Source organism: Schistocerca americana, chromosome 7 (genome assembly GCF_021461395.2).
Source record: "Schistocerca americana isolate TAMUIC-IGC-003095 chromosome 7, iqSchAmer2.1, whole genome shotgun sequence".
NCBI classification, from domain to species: domain Eukaryota; kingdom Metazoa; phylum Arthropoda; class Insecta; order Orthoptera; family Acrididae; genus Schistocerca; species Schistocerca americana.
In genome coordinates this window covers 7235604-7258711 of record NC_060125.1, presented here as the reverse complement: position 1 = coordinate 7258711, position 23108 = coordinate 7235604, and positions in this window count along the sequence as shown.

Below are 23108 nucleotides of genomic sequence, written 5' to 3'. Positions count from 1 at the left end.
TAACTAGTGTCACAGGAATGGTTCAAAACATAGACAGTAAGAAGAGTCAGTCTTCTACTACTTAAGTGGCTTTGTGCCTTTTGTATTTAATTCCGATGCATTTTCGGTGTTTCATCGTGAATAAGAGTGTCAGAGGGATACAGTAAACCAGAAGTGAAGCATACGAATCTATAACTAGTTTCACAGGAATGGTTCAAATCATAGACAGTAAGAAGTGTTAGTCTTCTTGTACTCAAGTCTGGATTGTGCCTTTTGTATATATTTCCGACGCAATTTCTGTAATTCATCGTCAATATGAAGCTCAGAGGGATACAGTATACCTGAAGTGAAGCATCGGAATCTATAACTAGTGTCACAGGTATCGTCCAAAACATAGACAGTAAGAAGAGTCAGTTTTCTTGTACTTAAGTCGGCATTGTGCCTTTTGTATATAATTCCGATTCAATTTCTGTGTTTCTTCGTCAATAAGAAGGTCAGAGAAATACAGTAAACCTGAAGTGAAGCATCGGAATCTATAACTAGTGTCATTGGAATGGTTCAAGACATAGACAGTAAGAAGAGTCAGTCTTCTAGTACTTAAGTCGGCTTTTTGCCTTTTGTATTTAATTCCGATGCATTTTCTGTGTTTCATCGTGAATGAGAGGGTCAGAGGGATACAGTAAACCTGAAGTGATGCATCGGAGTCTATAACTAGTGTCACAGTAGTGGTTCAAAACAGAGATAATAAGAAGAGTCTGTTTTCTTGTACTTAAGTCGGCATTGTGCCTTATCTATTTAATTCCGATGCAATTTCTGTGTTTCGTCGTTAATAACAAGGTCCAAGGGATACAGTAAACCTGAAGTGAGGCATCGGAATCTAAAACCGGTCTCACAGGAAAGGTTCAAAACATGGACAGTATGAAGAGCCAGTCTTCTTGTACTTGAGTCGGCATTGTGCCTTTTGTATTTAATTCCGATGCAATTTCTGTGTTTCATCGTCAGTACGACGGTCAGAGGGATACAGTTAACCTGAAGTGAAGCATCGGAATCTCTAACTAGTGTCACAGGAACGGTTCAAAACATAGACAATAAGAAGAGCCAAACTTCTTGTACTTAAGTCGGCATTGTGCCTTTTGTATTTAAGTCTGATGTATTTTCTGTGTTTCATCGTCAATAAGAGGGTCAGAGGGATACAGTAAACCTGGAGTGAAGCATCAGAATCTATAACTAGTGTCACAGGAATGGTTCAAAACATAAACAATAAGATGAGTCAGTCTTCTTATACTTCATTCGGAATTGTGCCTTTTGTATTTAATTCCGATGCAATATCTGTGTTTCATCCTCAATAAGAAGGTCCAAGGGATACAGTAAACCTGAAGTGAAGCATCGGAATCTATAACTAGTGTCACAGGAATGGTTCATAACATAGTCCGTAAGAAGCGTCAGTCTTCTTGTACTTAAGTCGGCATTGTGCCTTATATATTTACTTCTGATGCAATATCTGTGTTTCATCGTCAATTAGAAGGTCCAAGGGATACTGTAAACATGGAGTGAAGCACCGGAATCTATAACTAGTGTCACAAGAACGGTTCAAAACATAGACTGTAATAAGAGTCAGTCTTCTTGTAGTTTAGTCGGCATTTTGCCTTTTGTATATAATTCCCATGCTATTTCTGTGTTTCATCGTCAATAGGAAGGTCCAAGAGATACCGTAAACCTGAAGTGAAGCATCGGTATTTATAACTAGTGTCACAGGAATGGTTCAAAGCATAGTCAGTAAGAAGAGTCAGTCTTCTTGTACTTAAGTGGGCATTGTGCCTTTTGTATTTAATTCCGATGCAATTTCTGTGTTTCATCGTCAATAAGAAGGACCAAGGGATACAGTAAACCTGGAGTGAAGCATCGGAATCTATAACTAGTGTCACAGGAATGGTTCAAAGCATAGACAGTAAGAAAAGTCAGACTTCTTTTACTTAAGTCGGCATTGTGACTTTTGTATTTAATTCCGATGCAGTTTCTGTGTTTCATCGTCAATAAGAAGGTCCAAGGGATACAGTAAACCTGGAGTGAAGCACCGGAGTCTATAACTAGTGTCACAGGAATGGCTCAAAACATGGACAGTAAGAAGAGTCAGTCTTCTTGTACTTAATTCGGCATTGTGCCTTTTGTATATAATTCCGATGCAATTTCTGTGTTTCATCGTCAAAAAGAAGGTCAGAGGGATACAGTAAACCTGAAGTGAAGAAGCATCAGAACCTATAACTAGTGTCACAGGAATGGTTCAAAACATAGTCAGTAGGAAGAGTCAGTCTTCTTGTACTTAAGTCGGCATTGTGCATTTTGAATTTAATTCCGATGCAATTTCTGTGTTTCATCGTCAATAAGAAGGTCCAAGGGATACAGTAAACCTGAAGTGAAGCATCGGAATCCATAACTAGTGTCACAGGAATGGTTCGAAATACTGACAGTAGCAAGAGTCAGTCTACTTGTACTTAAGTCGGCATTGTGCCTATTGTCTTTAATTCCGATGCAATTTCTGTGTTTCATCGTCAATAATAAGGTCAGCGGGATACAGTAAACCTGGAGTGAAGCATCGGAGTCTATAACTAGTGTCACAGGAATGGGTCAAAACATAGGCAGTAAGAAGAGTCAGCCTTCTTGTACTTAATTCGGCATTGTGCCTTTTGTATTTCATTCCGATGCTATTTATGTGTTTCACCGTCAATAAGAAGGTCCAAGGGATACAGTAAATCTGAAGTGAAGCATCGCAATCTATAACTAGTGTCACAGGAGTGGTTCAAAACATAGACAGTAGCAAGAGTCAGTCTACTTGTACTTAAGTCGGCATTGTGCCTATTTTATTTAATTCCGGTGCAATTTCTGTGTTTCATCGTCAATAAGAAGGTCCAAGGGACACAGTAATCCAGGAGTGAAGCAACGGAATCTATAACTAGTGTCACAGGAATGGTTCAAAACATAGACAGTAGGAAGAGTCAGTCTTCTTGTACTTAAGTCGGCACATGCCTTTTGTATTTAATTCCGATGCAATTTCTGCGTTTCATCGTCAATAAGAAGGTCAGAGGGATACAGTAAACCTGGAGTGAAGCATCGGAGTCTATAACTAGTATCACAGGAATGGTTCAAAACATAGGCAGTAAGAAGAGTCAGACTTCTTGTACTTAATTCGGCATTGTGCCTTTTGTATTTAATTCCGATGCAATATCTGCGATTCTTCGTCAATAAGAAGGTCAGAGGGATACAGTAAAACTGATGTGAAGCATCGCAATCTATAACTAGTGTCACAGGAATGGTTCAAAACATAAACAGTAAGAAGAGTCAGTCTTCTTGTACTTAATTCGCCATTGCGCCTTTTGTATTTAATTCCGATGCAATTTCTGTGTTTCATCGTCAATAAAAATGTCAGAGGGATACAGTAAACCTGAAGTGAAGCATCGGAATCTATAACTGGTGTCACAGGAATGGTTCAAAACGTAGACAGTAAGATGAGTCAGTATTCTTGTACTTAAGTCGGCATTGTGAATTTTGTATTTAATTCCGTTGCAATTTCTGTGTTTCATCGTCAATAAGAAGATCCAAGGGATACAGTAATCCTGAGGTTAAGCATCGGAATCTATGACTAGTGTCACAGGAAAGGTTCTAAACATAGTCAGTAAGAAGAGTCAGTCTTTTTGTACTTAAGTCGATTTTGTGCCTTTTGTATTTAATTCCGAAGCAATTTCTGTGTTTCATCGTCATTAAGACGGTCAGAGGGATACAGTAAACCTGAAGTGAAGCATCGGAATCTATAACTAGTGTCACAGGAATGGTTCAAAGCATAGACAGTTGGAAGAGTCAGTCTTCTTGTACTTAAGTCGGCATTGTGCCTTTTGTATTTAATTCCGATGCAATTTCTGTGTTTCATCGTCAATAAGAAGGTCCAAGGGATACAGTAAACCTGAAAAGAACCATCGGAAACTATAACTAGTGTCACAGGAATGGTTCAAAACATAGACAGTAGGAAAAGTCAGTCTACATGTGCTTAAGTCGGCATTGTGCCTTTTGTATTTAATTCCAATGCAATATCTGTGTTTCATCCTCAATAAGGAGGACCAAGGGATACAGTAAAACTGAAGTGAAGCATCGTAATCTATAACTAGTGTCACAGGAATGGTTCAAAACATAGTCAGTAAGAAGCGTCAGTCTTGTTGTACTTAAGTCGGCATTGTGCCTTTTGTATTTAATTCCGATGCAATTTCTGTGTTTCATCGTCAATAAGAAGGTCCAAGGGATACAGTAAACCTGAAAAGAACCATCGGAAACTATAACTAGTGTCACAGGAATGGTTCAAAACATAGACAGTAGGAAGAGTCAGTCTTCTTGTACTTAAGTCGGCATTGTGCCTTTTGTATTTAATTCCAATGCAATATCTGTGTTTCATCCTCAATAAGGAGGACCAAGGGATACAGTAAAACTGAAGTGAAGCATCGTAATCTATAACTAGTGTCACAGGAATGGTTCAAAACGTAGTCAGTAAGAAGCGTCAGTCTAGTTGTACTTAAGTCGGCATTGTGCCTTTTCTATTTAATTCTGATGCAATATCTGTGTTTCATCGTCAATAAGAAGGTCCAAGGGATACTGTAAACTTGGAGTGAAGCACCGGAATCTATAACTAGTGTCACAAGAACGGTTCAAAACATAGACTGTAATAAGAGTCAGTCTTCTTGTACTTTAGTCGGCATTGTACCTTTTGTATTTAATTCCGATGCAATTTCTGTGTTTCATCGTCAACACGAAGGTCCAAGGGATACAGTAAACCTGGAGTGAAGCATCGGAATCTATAACTAGTGTCACAGGAATGGTTCAAAACATAGTCGGTAAGAAGAGTCAGTCTTCTTGTACTTAAGTCGGCATTGTGCCTTTTGTATTTAATTCCGATGCAGTTTCTGTGTTTCATCGTCAATAAGAAGGACCAAGGGATACAGTAATCCTGAAGTTAAGCATCGGAACCTATGACTAGTGTAACAGGAATGGTTGAAAACATAGTGAGTAAGAAGAGTCAGTCTTCTTGTACTTAAGTCGGTTTTGTGCCTTTTGTATTTAATTCCGATGCAATTTCTGTGTTTCATCGTCAATAAGAAGGTCCAAGGGATACAGTAAACCTGAAGTGAAGCATCGGAATATATAACTAGTGTCACAGGTATGGGCAAAACATAGACAGTAGCAAGAGTCAGTCCTCTTGTACTTAAGTTGGCATTGTGCCTATTGTATTTAATTCCGTTGCAATTTCTGTGTTTCATCGTTAATAAGATGGCCTAAGGGACACAGTAAACCTGGAGTGAAGCATCGGAATCTATAACTAGTATCACAGGAATGATCCAATACATAGACAGTAGGAAGAGTCAGTCTTCTTGTACTTATGTCGGCATTGTGCCTTTTGTATTTAATTCCGATGCAATATCTGTGTTTCATCCTCAATAAGAAGGTCCAAGGCATACAGTAAACCTGAAGTGAAGCATCGTAATCTATAACTAGCGTCACAGGAATGGTTCAAAACATAGTCAGTAAGAAGCGTCAGTCTTGTTGTACTTAATTCGGCATTGTGCCTTTTCTATTTAATTCTGATGCAATATATGTGTTTCATCGTCAATAAGAAGGTGCAAGGGATACTGTAAACTTGGAGTGAAGCACCGGAATCTATAACGAGTGTCACAAGAACTGGTCAAAACATAGACTGTAATAAGTGTCAGACTTCTTGTACTTTAGTCGGCATTGTGCTTCTTGTATTTAATTCCGATGCAATTTCTGTGTTTCATCGTCAATAAGACGGTCAGAGGGATACAGTAAACCTGAAGTGAAGCATCGGAATCTATAACTAATGTCACAGGAATGGTTCACAACACAGACAGTAGGAAAAGTCAGTCTACTTGTACTTAAGTCGGCATTGTGCCTTTTGTACTTAATTCCGATGCAATTTCTGTGTTTCACCGTCAATAAGAAGGTCCAAGGGATACAGTAGACCTGATTTGAAGCATCGGAATCTATAACTAGTGTCACAGGAATGGTTCAAATCATAGTTAGTAGGAAGAGTCAGCCTTCTTGTACTTAAGTCGGCATTGTGAATTTTGTATTTAATTCCGATGCAATTTCTGTGTTTCATTGTCAATAAGAAGGTCAGAGGGATACAGTACACCTGAGGTGAAGCATTGGAATCTATAACTAGAGTCACAGGAATGGTTCGAAACATAGACAGTAAGAAGAGTCAGTCCTCTTGTACTTAAGTCGGCATTGTGCCTTTTGTATTTAATTCCAAAGCCATTTCTGTGTTTCATCGTCAATGAGAAGGTTTAAGGGACACAGTAAACCTGAAGTGAAACATCGGAATCAATAGCTAGTGTCACAAGAATGGTTCAGAACATAGTCAGTAAGTAGAGTCAGTCTTCATGTACTTAAGTCGGCATTGTGAATTTTGTATTTAATTCCGTTGCAATTTCTGTGTTTCATCGTCAATAAGAAGATCCAAGGGATACAGTAATCCTGAAGTTAAGCATCGGAATCTATGACTAGTGTCACAGGAAAGGTTCAAAACATAGTCAGTAAGAAGAGTCAGCCTTTTTGTGCTTAAGTCGATTTTGTGCCATTTGTATTTAATTCCGATGCTATTTATGTGTTTCATCGTCAATAAGAAGGTCCAAGGGATACAGTAAACCTGAAATGAAGCATCGGAATATGTAACTAGTGTCACAGGAATGGGTAAAACATAGACAGTAGCAAGAGTCAGTCCTCTTTTACTTAAGTTGGCATTGTGCCTATTGTATTTAATTCCGTTGCAATTTCTGTGTTTCATCGTTAATAAGAAAGGCCAAGGGACACAATAAACCTGGAGTAAAGCATCGGAATCTATAACTAGTGTCACAGGAATGGTTCAAAACATAGACAGTAGGAAGAGTCAGTCTTCTTTTACTTAAGTCGGCATTGTGCTTTTTGTATTTAATTCCGATGCAATATCTGTGTTTCATAATCAATAAGAAGGTCCAAGGGATACAGTAAACCTGAACTGAAGCATCGTAATCTGTAACTAGTGTCACAGGAATGGTTCAAAACATAGTCAGTAAGAAGCGTCAGTCTTCTTGTACTTAAGTCAGCATTGTGCCTTTTCTATTTAATTCTGATGCAATATCTGTGTTTCACCGTCAATAAGAAGGTCCAAGGGATACTGTAAACTTGGAGTGAAGCACCGGAATCTATAACTAGTGTCAGAAGAACGGTTGAAAACATAGACTGTAATAAGGGTCAGTCTTCTTGTACTTTAGTCGGCATTGTGCCTTTTGTATTTAATTCCGATGCAATTTCTGTGTTTCGTCGTGAATAAGAAGGTCCAAGGGACACAGTAAACCTGGAGTAAAGCATCGGAATCTATAACTAGTGTCACAGGAATGGTTCAAATCATAGACAGTAGGATGAGTCAGTCCTCTTGTGCTGAAGTCGGCATTGTGCCTTTTGTATTTAATTCCGATGCAATTTCTGTGATTCATCGTCAATAAGAAGCCAGAGGGATATAGTATACCTGGAGTGAATCATCGGAGTCTATAACTAGTGTCACAGGAATGGTTCAAAACATAGGCAGTAAGAAGAGTCAGCCTTCTTGTACTTAATTCGGCATTGTGCCTTTTGTATTTAATTCCGATGCAATTTCTGTGATTCTTCGTCAATAAGAAGGTCAGAGGGATACAGTATATCTGTAGTGAAGCATCGGAATCTATAACTAGTGTCACAGGAATGGTTCAAAACATAGTCAGTAAGAAGAGTCAGTCTTCTTGTACTTAAACGGCATTGTGCCTTTTGTATTTAATTCCGATGCAATATCTGTTTTTCATCGACAATACGAAGGTCCAAGGGATACAGTAAACCTGGAGTGAAGCATCGGAATCTATAACTAGTGTCATAGGGACGGTTCAAAACATAGACAGTAAGATGAGTCAGTATTCTTTTACTTAAGTCGGCATTGTTCCTTTTCCATTTAATTCCGATGCAATTTCTGTGTTTCATCGTCAATAAGGAGGTCCAAGGGATACAGTAAACGTGGAGTGAAGCATCGGAATCTATAACTAGTGACACAGGAATGGTTCATATCATAGACAGTAGGAAGGGTCAGTCTTCTTGTACTTAAGTCGCCATGTGCCTTTTGTATTTAATTCCGATGCAATTTCTGCGTTTCATCGTCAATAAGAAGGTCAGAGGGATACAGTAAACCTGGAGTGAAGTATCGGAGCCTATAACTAGTATCACAGGAATGGTTCAAAACATAGGCAGTAGGAAGAGTCAGACTTCTTGTACTTAATTCGGCATTGTGCCATTTGTATTTAATTCCGATGCAATATCTGCGATTCTTCGTCAATAAGAAGGTCAGAGGGATACAGTAAAACTGATGTGAAGCATCGCAATCTATAACTAGTGTCACAGGAATGGTTCAAAACATATACAGTAATAAGAGTCAGTCTTCTTGTACTTAATTCGCCACTGCGCCTTTTGTATTTAATTCCGATGCAATTTCTGTGTTTCATCGTCAATAAGAAGGTCAGAGGGATACAGTAAACCTGAAGTGAAGCATCGGAATCTATAACTGGTGTCACAGGAATGGTTCAAATTATAGTCAGTAAGAAGAGTCAGTCTCCTTGTACTTATGTCGACAATGTGCCTTTTGTATTTAATCCGATGCAATTTCTGTGCTTCATCGTCAATACGAAGGTCCAAGAGATACATTAAACCTGGAGTGAAGCATCGGAATCAATAACTAGAGTAACAGGGACGGTACAAAACGTAGACAGTAAGATTAGTCAGTATTCTTGTACTTAAGTCGGCATTGTGAATTTTGTATTTAATTCCGTTGCAATTTCTGTGTTTCATCGTCAATAAGAAGATCCAAGGGATACAGTAATCCTTAAGTTAAGCATCAGAATCTATGACTAGTGTCACAGTAAAGGTTCAAAACATAGTCAGTACGAAGAGTCAGTCTCTTTGTACTTAAGTCAATTTTGTGCCATTTGTATTTAATTCCGATGCAATTTCTGTGTTTTGTCGTCAATAAGAAGGTCCAAGAGACACAGTAAACCTGGAGTAAAGCATCGGAATCTATAACTAGTGTCACAGGAACGGTTCAAAACATAGACAGTAGGAAGAGTCAGTCCTCTTGTGCTGAAGTCGGCATTGTGCCTTTTGTATTTAATTCCGATGCAATTTCTGTGATTCATCGTCAATAAGAAGCCAGAGGGATACAGTATACCTGGAGTGAATCATCGGAGTCTATAACTAGTGTCACAGGAATGGTTCAAAACATCTTCTTGTACTTAATTCGGCATTGTGCATTTTGAATTTAATTCCGATGCAATTTCTGTGATTCTTCGTCAATAAGAAGGTCAGAGGGATACAGTAAACCTGTAGTGAAGCATCGGAATCTATAACTAGTGTCCCAGGAATGGTTCAAAACATAGACAGTAAGAAGAGTCAGTCTTCTTGTACTTAAACGGCATTGTGCCTTTTGTATTTAATTCCGATGCAATATCTGTGTTTCATCGACAATAAGAAGGTCCAAGGGATACAGTAAACCTGGAGTGAAGCATCGGAATCTATAACTAGTGTCATAGGGACGGTTCAAAACATAGACAGTAAGATGAGTCAGTATTCTTGTACATAAGTCGGCATTGTGACTTTTCCATTTAATTCCGATGCAATTTCTGTTATTCGTCGTCAATAAGGAGGTCCAAGGGATACAGTAAACGTGGAGTGAAGCATCGGAATCTATAACTAGTGACACAGGAATGGTTCAAATCATAGACAGTAGGAAGAGTCAGTCTTCTTGTACTTAATACGGCATTGTGCCTTTTGTATTTAATTGCGATGCAATTTCTGTGTTTCATCGTCAATAAGAATGTCGGAGGGACACAGTAAACCTGGGGTGCAGCATCGGCGTCTATAACTAGTGTCTCAGGAATGGTTCAAAACATAGGCAGTAAGAAGAGTCAGCCTTCTTGTACTTAATCCGGCATTGTGCCTTTTATATTTAATTCCGATGCAATTTCTGTGCTTCTTCGTCAATAAGAAGGTCAGAGGGATACAGTAAACCTGTAGTGAAGCATCGGAATCTATACCTAGTGTCACAGGAATGGTTCAAAACATAGACAGTAAGAAGAGTCAGTCTTCTTGTACTTAAACGGCATTGTGCCTTTTGTATTTAATTCCGATGCAATTTCTGTGTTTCATCGTCAATAAGAAGCGGCAAGGGATACAGTAATCCTGAAGTTAAGCATCGGAATCTATGACTAGTGTCACAGGAATGGTTCAAAACATTGTCAGTAAGAAGAGTCAGTCTTCTTGTACTTATGCCGGTATTGTGCCTTTTGTATTTAATTCCGATGCAATTTCTGTGTTTCATCGTCATAAGAAGGTCCAAGGGATACAGTAAACCTGAAGTGAAGCATCGGAATCTATAACAAGTGTCACAGGAATGGTTCAATCATAGACAGTAGCAAGAGTCAGTCTACTTGTACTTAAGTCGGCATTGTGCCTATTGTATTTAATTCCGGTGCAATTTCTGTGTTTCATCGTCAATAAGAAGGTCCAAGAGACACAGTAAACCTGGAGTGAAGCATCGGAATCTATAACTAGTGTCACAGGAATGTTTCAAAACATAGACAGTAGGAAGAGTCAGTCTTCTTGTACTTAAGTCGGAATTGTGCCTTTTGTATTTAATTCCGATGCAATTTCTGTGTTTCATCGTCAATAAGAAGGTCAGAGGGATACAGTAAACCTGGAGAGAAGCATAGGAGTCTATAACTAGTGTCACAGGAATGGTTCAAAACATAGGCTGTAAGAAGAGTCAGACTTCTTGTTCTTAATTCGGCATTGTGCCTTCTGTATTTAATTCCGATGCAATATCTATGTTTCATAGTCAATAAGAAGGTCCAAGGGATACAGTAAACCTGAAATGAACCATCGGAAACTATAACTAGTGTCACAGGAATGGTTCAAAACATAGACAGTGGGAAAAGTCAGTCTACATGTACTTAAGTCGGCATTGTGAATTTTGTATTTAATTCCAATGCATTTTCTGTGTTTCATCGTCAATAAGAAGGTCAGAGGGATACAGTAAACCTGAAGTGGAGCATCGGAATCTATAACTAGAGTCACAGGAATGGTTCAAGACATAGGCAGTAAGAAGAGTCTGTCCTCTTGTACTTAAGTCGGCATTGTGCCTTTTGTGTTTAATTCCAAAGCAATTTCTGTGTTTCATCGTCAATAAGAAGGTTTAAGGGATACAAGAGACCTGAAGTGAAGCATCGGAATCTATAGCTAGTGTCACAGGGACGGTTCAAAGCATAGACAGTAAGATGAGCACAGTATTCTTGTACTTAAGTCGGCATTGTGCCTTTTGTATTTAATTCCGATGCAATTTCTGTGTTTCATCGTCAATAAGAAGGTCGGAGGGATACAGTAAACCTGGAGTGCAGCATCAGGGTCTATAACTAGTGTCACAGGAATGGTTCAAAACATAGGCAGTAAGAAGAGTCAGCCTTCTTGTACTTAATTCGGCATTGTGCCTTTTGCATTTAATTCCGATGCAATTTCTGTGATTCATCGTCAATAAGAAGCGCCAAGGGATACAGTAATCCTGAAGTTAAGCATCGGAATCTATGACTAGTGTCAAAGGAATGGTTCAAAACATAGTCAGTAAGAAGAGTCAGTCTTCTTGTACTTATGTCGGTATTGTGCCCTTTGTATTTAATTCCGATGCAATTTCTGTGTTTCATCGTCAATAAGAAGGACCAAGGGATACAGTAAACCTGAAGTGAAGCATCGGAATCTATAACTAGTGTCTCAGGAATGGTTCAAAACATAGACAGTAGCAAGAGTCAGTCTACTTGTACTTAAGTCTGCATTGTGCCTATTGTATTTAATTCCGGTGCAATTTCTGTGTTTCATCGTCAATAAGAAGGTCCAAGGGACACAGTAAACCTGGAGTGAAACATCGGAATCTATAACTAGTGTCACAGGAATAGTTCAAAACATACACAGTAGGAAGAGTCAGTCTTCTTGTACTTAAGTCGGCATTGTGCCTTTTGTATTAATTTCCGATGCAATTTCTGTGTTTCATCGTCAATAAGAAGGTCAGAGGGATACAGTAAACCTGGAGTGAAGCATCGGAGTCTATAACTAGTGTCACAGGAATGGTTCAAAACGTAGACAGTAGGAAAAGTCACTCTACATGTACTTAAGTCGGCATTGTGCCTTTTGTACTTAATTCCGATGCAATTTGTGTGTTTCATCGTCAATAAGAAGGTCAAAGGGATACAGTAAACCTGATGTGAAGCATCGGAATCTATAACTAGTGTCACAGGAATGGTACAAATCATAGTCAGTAAGAAGAGTCGGTCTTCTTGTACTAAAGACGGCATTGTGCCTTTTGTATTTAATTCTGATGCAATTTCTGTGTTTCATCGCCAATAAGAAGGTCCAAGGGATACAGTAGACCTGAATTGAAGCATCGGAATCTATAACTAGTGTCACAGGAATGGTTCAAATCATAGACAGTAGGAAGAGTCAGTCGTCGTGTACTTATGTCGGCATTGTGAATTTTGTATTTAATTCCAAAGCAATTTCTGTGTTTCATCGTCAATAAGAAGGTCAGAGGGATACAGTAAACCTGAAGTGAAGCATCGGAATCTATAACTAGAGTCACAGGAATGGTTCAAAACATAGACAGTAAGAAGCGTCAGTCCTCTTGTACTTAAGTCGGCATTGTGCCTTTTGTATTTAATTCCAAAGCAATTTCTGTGTTTCATCGTCAATAAGAAGGTTTAAGGGATACAAGGAACCTGAAGTGAAACATCGGAATCTATAGCTAGTGTCACAAGAATGGTTCAAAACATAGTCAGTGAGTAGAGTCTGTCATCATGTACTGAAGTTGGCATCGTGCCTTTTGTATTTAGATCCGATGCAATTTCTGTGTTGCATCGTCAATAGGAAGATCCAAGGGATACAGTAATCCTGAAGTTAAGCATCGGAATCTATGACTAATGTCACAGGAATGGTTCAAAACATAGTCAGTAAGAAGAGTCAGTCTTCTTGTACTTAAGTCATCATTGTGCATTTTCTATTAAATTCTGATGCAATTTCTGTGTTTCATCGTCAATAAGAAGGTCCAAGGGATACAGTAAGTCTGGAGTGAAGCATCGGAATCTATAACTAGTGTCACAGGAATGGTTCAAAGCATAGACAGTAAGAATTGTCAGTATCCTTGAACTTAAGCCGACATTGTGCCTTTTGTATTTCATTCCGATGCAATTTCTGTGTTTCATCGTCAATAAGAAGGTCCAAGGGATACATTAAACCTGGAGTGAAGCATCTGAATGTAGAACTAGTGTCACAGGCACGGTTCAAAACATAGACAGTTAGATGAGTCAGTATTCTTGTACTTAAGTCGTCATTGTGCTTTTTTTATTTAATTCCGATGCAATTTCCGTGTTTCATCGTCAATAACAAGGTCCAAAGGATACAGTAAACCTGAAATGAACCATCGGAATCTATAACTAGTGTCACAGGAATGGTTGAATACATAGACAGTAGGAAAAGTCAGTCTACATGTACATAAGTCGGCATTGTGCCTTTTGTATTTTATTCCGATGCAATATATGTGTTTCATCGTCAATAAGAAGGTCCAAGGGATACAGTAAACCTGATATGAACCATCGGAATCTATGACTAGTGTCACAGGAATGTTTCAAAACATAGACAGTAGGAAGAGTCAGTCTTCTTGTACTTAAGTCGGAATTGTGCCTTTTGTATTTAATTCCGATGCAATTTCTGTGTTTCATCGTCAATAAGAAGGTCAGAGGGATACAGTAAACCTGGAGAGAAGCATAGGAGTCTATAACTAGTGTCACAGGAATGGTTCAAAACATAGGCTGTAAGAAGAGTCATTCTTCTTGTTCTTAATTCGGCATTGTGCCTTCTGTATTTAATTCCGATGCAATATCTATGTTTCATCGTCAATAAGAAGGTCCAAGGGATACAGTAAACCTGAAATGAACCATCGGAAACTATAACTAGTGTCACAGGAATGGTTCAAAACATAGACAGTAGGAAAAGTCAGTCTACATGTACTTAAGTCGGCATTGTGCCCTTTGTACTTAATTCCGATGCAATTTGTGTGTTTCATCGTCAATAAGAAGGTCAGAGGGATACAGTTAACCTGATGTGAAGCATCGGAATCTATGAGTAGTGTCACAGGAATGGTACAAAACATAGTCAGTAAGAAGAGTCGGTCTTCTTGTTCTTAAGTCGGCATTTGTAACTTTTGTATTTAATTCCGATGCAATTTCTGTGTTTCATCGTCAATAAAAGGGTCCAAGGGATACAGTAGACCTGAATTGAAGCATCGGAATCTATAACTAGTGTCACAGGACTGGTTCAAATCATAGACAGTAGGAAGAGTCAGTCTTCTTGTACTTAAGTCGGCATTGTGAATTTTGTATTTAATTCCAATGCATTTTCTGTGTTTCATCGTCAATAAGAAGGTCAGAGGGATACAGTAAACCTGAAGTGGAGCATCGGAATCTATAACTAGAGTCACAGGAATGGTTCAAGACATAGGCAGTAAGAAGAGTCAGTCCTCTTGTACTTAAGTCGGCATTGTGCCTTTTGTGTTTAATTCCAAAGCAATTTCTGTGTTTCATCGTCAATAAGAAGGTTTAAGGGACACAAGAGACCTGAAGTGAAGCATCGGAATCTATAGCTAGTGTCACAGGGACGGTTCAAAGCATAGACAGTAAGATGAGCACAGTATTCTTGTACTTAAGTCGGCATTGTGCCTTTTGTATTTAATTCCGATGCAATTTCTGTGTTTCATCGTCAATAAGAAGGTCGGAGGGATACAGTAAACCTGGAGTGCAGCATCAGGGTCTATAACTAGTGTCACAGGAATGGTTCAAAACATAGGCAGTAAGAAGAGTCAGCCTTCTTGTACTTAATTCGGCATTGTGCCTTTTGCATTTAATTCCGATGCAATTTCTGTGATTCATCGTCAATAAGAAGCGCCAAGGGATACAGTAATCCTGAAGTTAAGCATCGGAATCTATGACTAGTGTCAAAGGAATGGTTCAAAACATAGTCAGTAAGAAGAGTCAGTCTTCTTGTACTTATGTCGGTATTGTGCCCTTTGTATTTAATTCCGATGCAATTTCTGTGTTTCATCGTCAATAAGAAGGACCAAGGGATACAGTAAACCTGAAGTGAAGCATCGGAATCTATAACTAGTGTCTCAGGAATGGTTCAAAACATAGACAGTAGCAAGAGTCAGTCTACTTGTACTTAAGTCGGCATTGTGCCTATTGTATTTAATTCCGGTGCAATTTCTGTGTTTCATCGTCAATAAGAAGGTCCAAGGGACACAGTAAACCTGGAGTGAAACATCGGAATCTATAACTAGTGTCACAGGAATAGTTCAAAACATACACAGTAGGAAGAGTCAGTCTTCTTGTACTTAAGTCGGCATTGTGCCTTTTGTATTAATTTCCGATGCAATTTCTGTGTTTCATCGTCAATAAGAAGGTCAGAGGGATACAGTAAACCTGGAGTGAAGCATCGGAGTCTATAACTAGTGTCACAGGAATGGTTCAAAACGTAGACAGTAGGAAAAGTCACTCTACATGTACTTAAGTCGGCATTGTGCCTTTTGTACTTAATTCCGATGCAATTTGTGTGTTTCATCGTCAATAAGAAGGTCAAAGGGATACAGTAAACCTGATGTGAAGCATCGGAATCTATAACTAGTGTCACAGGAATGGTACAAAACATAGTCAGTAAGAAGAGTCGGTCTTCTTGTACTAAAGACGGCATTGTGCCTTTTGTATTTAATTCTGATGCAATTTCTGTGTTTCATCGCCAATAAGAAGGTCCAAGGGATACAGTAGACCTGAATTGAAGCATCGGAATCTATAACTAGTGTCACAGGAATGGTTCAAATCATAGACAGTAGGAAGAGTCAGTCGTCGTGTACTTATGTCGGCATTGTGAATTTTGTATTTAATTCCAAAGCAATTTCTGTGTTTCATCGTCAATAAGAAGGTCAGAGGGATACAGTAAACCTGAAGTGAAGCATCGGAATCTATAACTAGAGTCACAGGAATGGTTCAAAACATAGACAGTAAGAAGCGTCAGTCCTCTTGTACTTAAGTCGGCATTGTGCCTTTTGTATTTAATTCCAAAGCAATTTCTGTGTTTCATCGTCAATAAGAAGGTTTAAGGGATACAAGGAACCTGAAGTGAAGCATCGGAATCTATAGCTAGTGTCACAAGAATGGTTCAAAACATAGTCAGTGAGTAGAGTCTGTCATCATGTACTGAAGTAGGCATCGTGCCTTTTGTATTTAGATCCGATGCAATTTCTGTGTTGCATCGTCAATAGGAAGATCCAAGGGATACAGTAATCCTGAAGTTAAGCATCGGAATCTATGACTAATGTCACAGGAATGGTTCAAAACATAGTCAGTAAGAAGAGTCAGTCATCTTGTACTTAAGTCATCATTGTGCATTTTCTATTTAATTCTGATGCAATTTCTGTGTTTCATCGTCAATAAGAAGGTCCGAGGGATACAGTAAGTCTGGAGTGAAGCATCGGAATCTATAACTAGTGTCACAGGAATGGTTCAAAGCATAGACAGTAAGAATTGTCAGTATCCTTGAACTTAAGCCGACATTGTGCCTTTTGTATTTCATTCCGATGCAATTTCTGTGTTTCATCGTCAATAAGAAGGTCCAAGGGATACATTAAACCTGGAGTGAAGCATCGGAATGTAGAACTAGTGTCACAGGCACGGTTCAAAACATAGACAGTTAGATGAGTCAGTATTCTTGTACTTAAGTCGTCATTGTGCTTTTTTTATTTAATTCCGATGCAATTTCCGTGTTTCATCGTCAATAAGAAGGTCCAAGGGATACAGTAAACCTGATATGAACCATCGGAATCTATGACTAGTGTCACAGGAATGGTTCAAAACATAGTCAGTAAGAAGAGTCAGTCTTCTTGTACTGAAGTCGGAATTGTGCCTTTTGTATTTAATTCCGATGCAATTTCTGTGTTTCATCGTCAATAGGAAGGTCCAAGGGATACAGTAAACCTGAAGTGAAGCATCGGAATCTATAACTGGTTGTCACAGGAATGGTTCAAAACATAGACAGTAGCAAGAGTCAGTCTTCTTGTACTTAAGTCAGCATTGTGCCTATTGTATTTAATTCCGATGCAATATCTGTGTTTCATCGTCAATAAGAAGGTCCAAGGGACACGGTAAACCTGGAGTGAAGCATCGGAATCTATAACTAGTGTCACAGGAATGGTTCAAAACATAGACAGTAGGAAGAGTCAGTCTTCTTGTACTTAAGTCGGCATTGTGCCTTTTGTATTTAATTCCGATGCAATTTCTGTGCTTCATCGTCAATAAGAAGGTCAGAGGGATACAGTAAACCTGGAGAGAACATCGGAGGCTATAACTAGTGTCACAGGAATGGTTCAAAACATAGACAGTAAGAAGAGTCATCCTTCTTTTACTTAAGTCGGCATTGTGCCTTTTGTATTTAATTCCGATGCAATTTCTGTGTTTCATAGTCAATAAGAAGGTCCAAGGGATACAGTAAACCTGGAGTGAAGCATCGGAGTCTACTACTAGTGTCACAGGAATGGTTCAAGACATAGACAGTAAGAAGAGTCAGTCTTCTTGTACTTAATTCGGCATTGTGCCAATTGTATTTAATTCCGATGCAATTTCTAAGTTTCATCGTCAATAAGAAGGTCAGAGGGATACAGTAAACCTGAAGTGAAGCATCGGAATCTATAACTAGTGTCACAGGAATGGTTCAAACATAGTCAGTAAGAAGAGTCAGTCTTCTTGTACTTAAGTCGGCATTGTGCCTTTTGTATTCAATTCCGATGCAATTTCTGTGTTTCATCGTCAATAGGAAGGTCCAAGGGATACATTAAACCTGGAGTGATGCATCGGAATTTATAACTACAGTCACAGGGACGGTTCAAAAAATAGACAGTAAGATGAGTCAGTATTCTTGTACTTAAGTCGGCATTGTGCCTTTTGTGTTTATTTCCGATGCAATTTCTGTGTTTCATCGTCACTAAGAAGGTCAGAGGGTTGCAGTAATCCTGAAGTTAAGCATCGGAATCTATAACTAGTGTCACAGGAATGGTTCAAAGCATAGTCAGTAAGAAGAGTCAGTCTTCTTGTGGTTGAGTCCGCATTGTGCCATTTGTATTTATTCCGATGCAATTTCTGTGTTTCATCGTCAATAAGAAGGTCCAAGGGATACAGTAAACCTGAAATGAAGCATCGGAATATATAATTAGTGTCACAGGAATGGGCAAAACATAGACAGTAGCAAGAGTCAGTCCTCTTGTACTTAAGTTGGCATTGTGCCTATTGTATTTAATTCCGTTGCAATTTCTGTGTTTCATCGTTAATAAGAAAGGCCAAGGGACACAGTAAACCTGGAGTGAAGCATCGGAATCTATAACTAGTGTCACAGGAATGATTCAAAACATAGACAGTAGGAAGAGTCAGTCTTCTTGTACTTAAGTCGGCATTGTGCTTTTTGTATTTAATTCCGATGCAATATCTGTGTTTCATCATCAATAAGAAGGTCCAAGGGATACAGTAAACCTGAACTGAAGCATCGTAATCTGTAACTAGTGTCACAGGAATAGTTCAGAACATAGTCAGTAAGAAGCGTCAGTCTTCTTGTACTTAAGTCGGCATTGTGCCTTTTCTATTTCATTCTGATGCAATATCTGTGTTTCATCGTCAATAAGAAGGTCCAAGGGATACTGTAAACTTGGAGTGAAGCACCGGAATCTATAACTAGTGTCACAAGAACGGTTCAAAACATAGACTGTAATAAGAGTCAGTCTTCTTGTTTTTTAGTCGGCATTGTGCATTTTGTATTTAATTCCGATGCAATTTCTGTGTTTCGTCGTCAATAAGAAGGTCCAAGAGACACAGTAAACCTGGAGTAAAGCATCGGAATCTATAACTAGTGTCACAGGAATGGTTCAAAACATAGACAGTAGGAAGAGTCAGTCCTCTTGTGCTGAAGTCCGCATTGTGCCTTTTGTATTTAATTCCGATGCAATTTCTGTGATTCATCGTCAATAAAAAGCCAGAGGGATACAGTATACCTGGAGTGAATCATCGGAGTCTATAACTAGTGTCACAGGAACGGTTCAAAAGATAGGCAGTAAGAAGAGTCAGCCTTCTTGTACTTAATTCGGCATTGTGCCTTTTGTATTTATTTCCGATGCAATTTCTGTGATTCTTCGTCAATAAGAAGGTCAGAGGGATACAGTAAACCTGTAGTGAAGCATCGGAATCTATAACTAGTGTCACAGGAATGGTTCAAAACATAGTCAGTAAGAAGAGTCAGTCTTCTTGTACTTAAACGGCATTGTGCCTTTTGTATTTAATTCCGATGCAATATCTGTGTTTCATCGACAATACGAAGGTCCAAGGGATACAGTAAACCTGGAGTGAAGCATCGGAATCTATAACTAGTGTCACAGGGACGGTACAAAACATAGACGGTAAGATGAGTCAGTTTTCTTGTACTTAAGTCGGCATTGTGCCTTTTCCATTTAATTCCGATGCAATTTCTGTGTTTCATCGTCAATAAGGAGGTCCAAGGGATACAGTAAACGTGGAGTGAAGCATCGGAATCTATAACTAGTGACACAGGAATGGTTCAAATCATAGACAGTAGGAAGAGTCAGTCTTCTTGTACTTAATACGGCATTGTGCCTTTTGTATTTAATTGCGATGCAATTTATGTGTTTCATCGTCACTAAGAAGGTCGGAGGGATACAGTAAACCTGGAGTGCAGCATCGGAGTCTATAACTAGTGTCTCAGGAATGGTTCTAAACATAGGCAGTAAGAAGAGTCAGCCTTCTTGTCCTTAATTCGGCATTGTGCCTTTTGTACTTAATTCCGATGCAATTTCTGTGTTTCATCGTCAATAAGAAGCGGCAAGGGATACAGTAATCCTGAAGTTAAGCATCGGAATCTATGACTAGTGTCACAGGAATGGTTCAAAACATAGTCAGTAGGAAGAGTCAGTCTTCTTGTACTTATGTCGGTATTGTGCCTTTTGTATTTAATTCCGATGCAATTTCTGCGTTTCATCGTCAATAAGAAGGTCCAAGGGATACAGTAAACCTGAAGTGAAGCATCGGAATCTATAACTAGTGTCACAGGAATGGTTCAAAACATAGGCAGTAGCAAGAGTCAGTCTACTTGTACTTAAGTCGGCATTGTGCCTATTGTATTTAATTCCGGTGCAATTTCTGTGTTTCATCGTCAATAAGAAGGTCCAAGGGACACAGTAAACCTGGAGTGAAGCATCGGAATCTATAAGTAGTGTCACAGGAATGGTTCAAAACATAGACAGTACGAAGAGTCAGTCTTCTTGTACTTAAGTCGGCATTGTGCCTTGTGTATTTAATTCCGATGCAATTTCTGTGTTTCATCGTCAATAAGAAGGTCAGAGGGATACAGTAAACCTGGAGTGAAGCATAGGAGTCTATAACTAGTGTCGCAGGATTGGTTCAAAACATAGGCTGTAAGAAGAGTCAGACTTCTTGTACTTAATTCGGCATTGTGCCTTTTTGTATTTAATTCCGATGCAATATCTGTATTTCATCGTCAATAAGAAGGTCCAAGGGATACAGTAAACCTGAAATGAACCATCGGAAACTATAAATAGTGTCACAGGAATGGTTCAAAACATAGACAGTAGGAAAAGTCAGTCTACATGTACTTAAGTCGGCATTGTGCCCTTTGTTTTTAATTCCGATGCAATTTGTGTGTTTCATCGTCAATAAGAAGGTCAGAGGGATACAGTAAACCTAATGTGAAGCATCGGAATCTATAAGTAGTGTCACAGGAATGGTACAAAACATAGTCAGTAAGAAGAGTCGGTCTTCTTGTACTTAAGTCGGCATTGTGCCTTTTGCATTTAATTCCGATGCAATTTCTGTGTTTCATCGTCAATACGAAGGTCGGAAGGATACAATAAACCTGGAGTGAAGCATCGGAGTCTATAACTAGTGCCACAGGAATGGTTCAAAGCATAGGCAGTAAGAAGAGTCAGCCATCTTGTACATAATTCGGCATTGTGCTTTTTGTATTTAATTCCGATGCAATTTCTGTGATTCATCGTCAATAAGAAGCGCCAAGGGATACAGTAATCCTGAAGTTAAGCATCGGAATCTATGACTAGTGTAAAAGGAATGGTTCAAAACATAGTCAGTAAGAAGAGTCAGTCTTCTTGTACTTATGTCGGTATTGTACCTTTTGTATTTAATTCCAATGCAATTTCTGTGTTTCATCGTCAATAAGAAGGACCAAGGGATACAGTAAGCCTGAAGTGAAGCATCGGAATCTATAACTAGTGTCACAGGAATGGTTCAAAACATAGACAGTAGCAAGAGTCAGTCTACTTGTACTTAAGTCGGAATTGTGCCTATTGTATTGAATTCCGGTGCAATTTCTGTGTTTCATCGTCAATAAGAAGGTCCAAGGGACACAGTAAACCTGGAGTGAAGCATCGGAATCTATAACTAGTGTCACAGGAATAGTTCAAAACATAGACAGTAGGAAGAGTCAGTCTTCTTGTACTTAAGTCGGCATTGTGCCTTTTGTATTTAATTCCGATGCAATTTCTGTGTTTCATCGTCAATAAGAAGGTCGGAGGGATACAGTAAACCTGGAGTGAAGCATCGGAGTCTATAACTAGTGTCAGAGGAATGGTTCAAAACATAGGCAGTAAGACGAGTCAGACTTCTTGTACTTAATTCGGCATTGTGTATTTGTATTTAATTCCGATGCAATTTCTGTGTTTCATCGTCAATAAGAAGGTCCAAGGGATACAGTAAACCTGAAATGAACCATCGGAAACTATAACTAGTGTCACAGGGATGGTTCAGAACGTAGACAGTAGGAAAAGTCAGTCTACATGTACTTAAGTCGGCATTCCCCTTTTGTACTTAATTCCGATGCAATTTGTGTGTTTCATCGTCAATAAGAAGGTCAAAGGGATACAGTAAACCTGATGTGAAGCATTGGAATCTATAACTAGAGTCACAGGAATGGTACAAAACATAGTCAGTAAGAAGAGTCGGTCTTCTTGTACTTATGTCGGTATTGTACCTTTTGTATTTAATTCCGATGCAATTTCTGTGTTTCATCGTCAATAAGAAGGACCAAGGGATACAGTAAATCTGAAGTGAAGCATCGGAATCTATAACTAGTGTCACAGGAATGGTTCAAAACATAGACAGTAGCAAGAGTCAGTCTACTTGTACTTAAGTCGGAATTGTGCCTATTGTATTGAATTCCGGTGCAATTTCTGTGTTTCATCGTCAATAAGAAGGTGCAAGGGACACAGTAAACCTGGAGTGAAGCATCGGAATCTATAACTAGTGTCACAGGAATAGTTCAAAACATAGACAGTAGGAAGAGTCAGTCCTCTTGTACTTAAGTCGGCATTGTGCCTTTTGTATTTAATTTTGATGCAATTTCTGTGTTTCATCGTCAATAAGAAGGTCGGAGGGATACAGTAAACCTGGAGTGAAGCATCGGAGTCTATAACTAGTGTCACAGGAATGGTTCAAACATAGGCAGTAAGAAGAGTCAGACTTCTTGTACTTAATTCGGCATTGTGTATTTGTATTTAATTCCGATGCAATTTCTGTGTTTCATCGTCAATAAGAAGGTCCAAGGGATACAGTAAACCTGAAATGAACCATCGGAAACTATAACTAGTGTCACAGGGATGGTTCAGAACGTAGACAGTAGGAAAAGTCAGTCTACATGTATTTAAGTCGGCATTGTGCCTTTTGTACTTAATTCCGATGCAATTTGTGTGTTTCATCGTCAATAAGAAGGTCAAAGGGATACAGTAAACCTGAAGTGAAGCATTGGAATCTATAACTAGTGTCACAGGAATGGTTCAAAACATAGACAGTAGCAAGAGTCAGTCTACTTGTACTTAAGTCGGAATTGTGCCTATTGTATTGAATTCC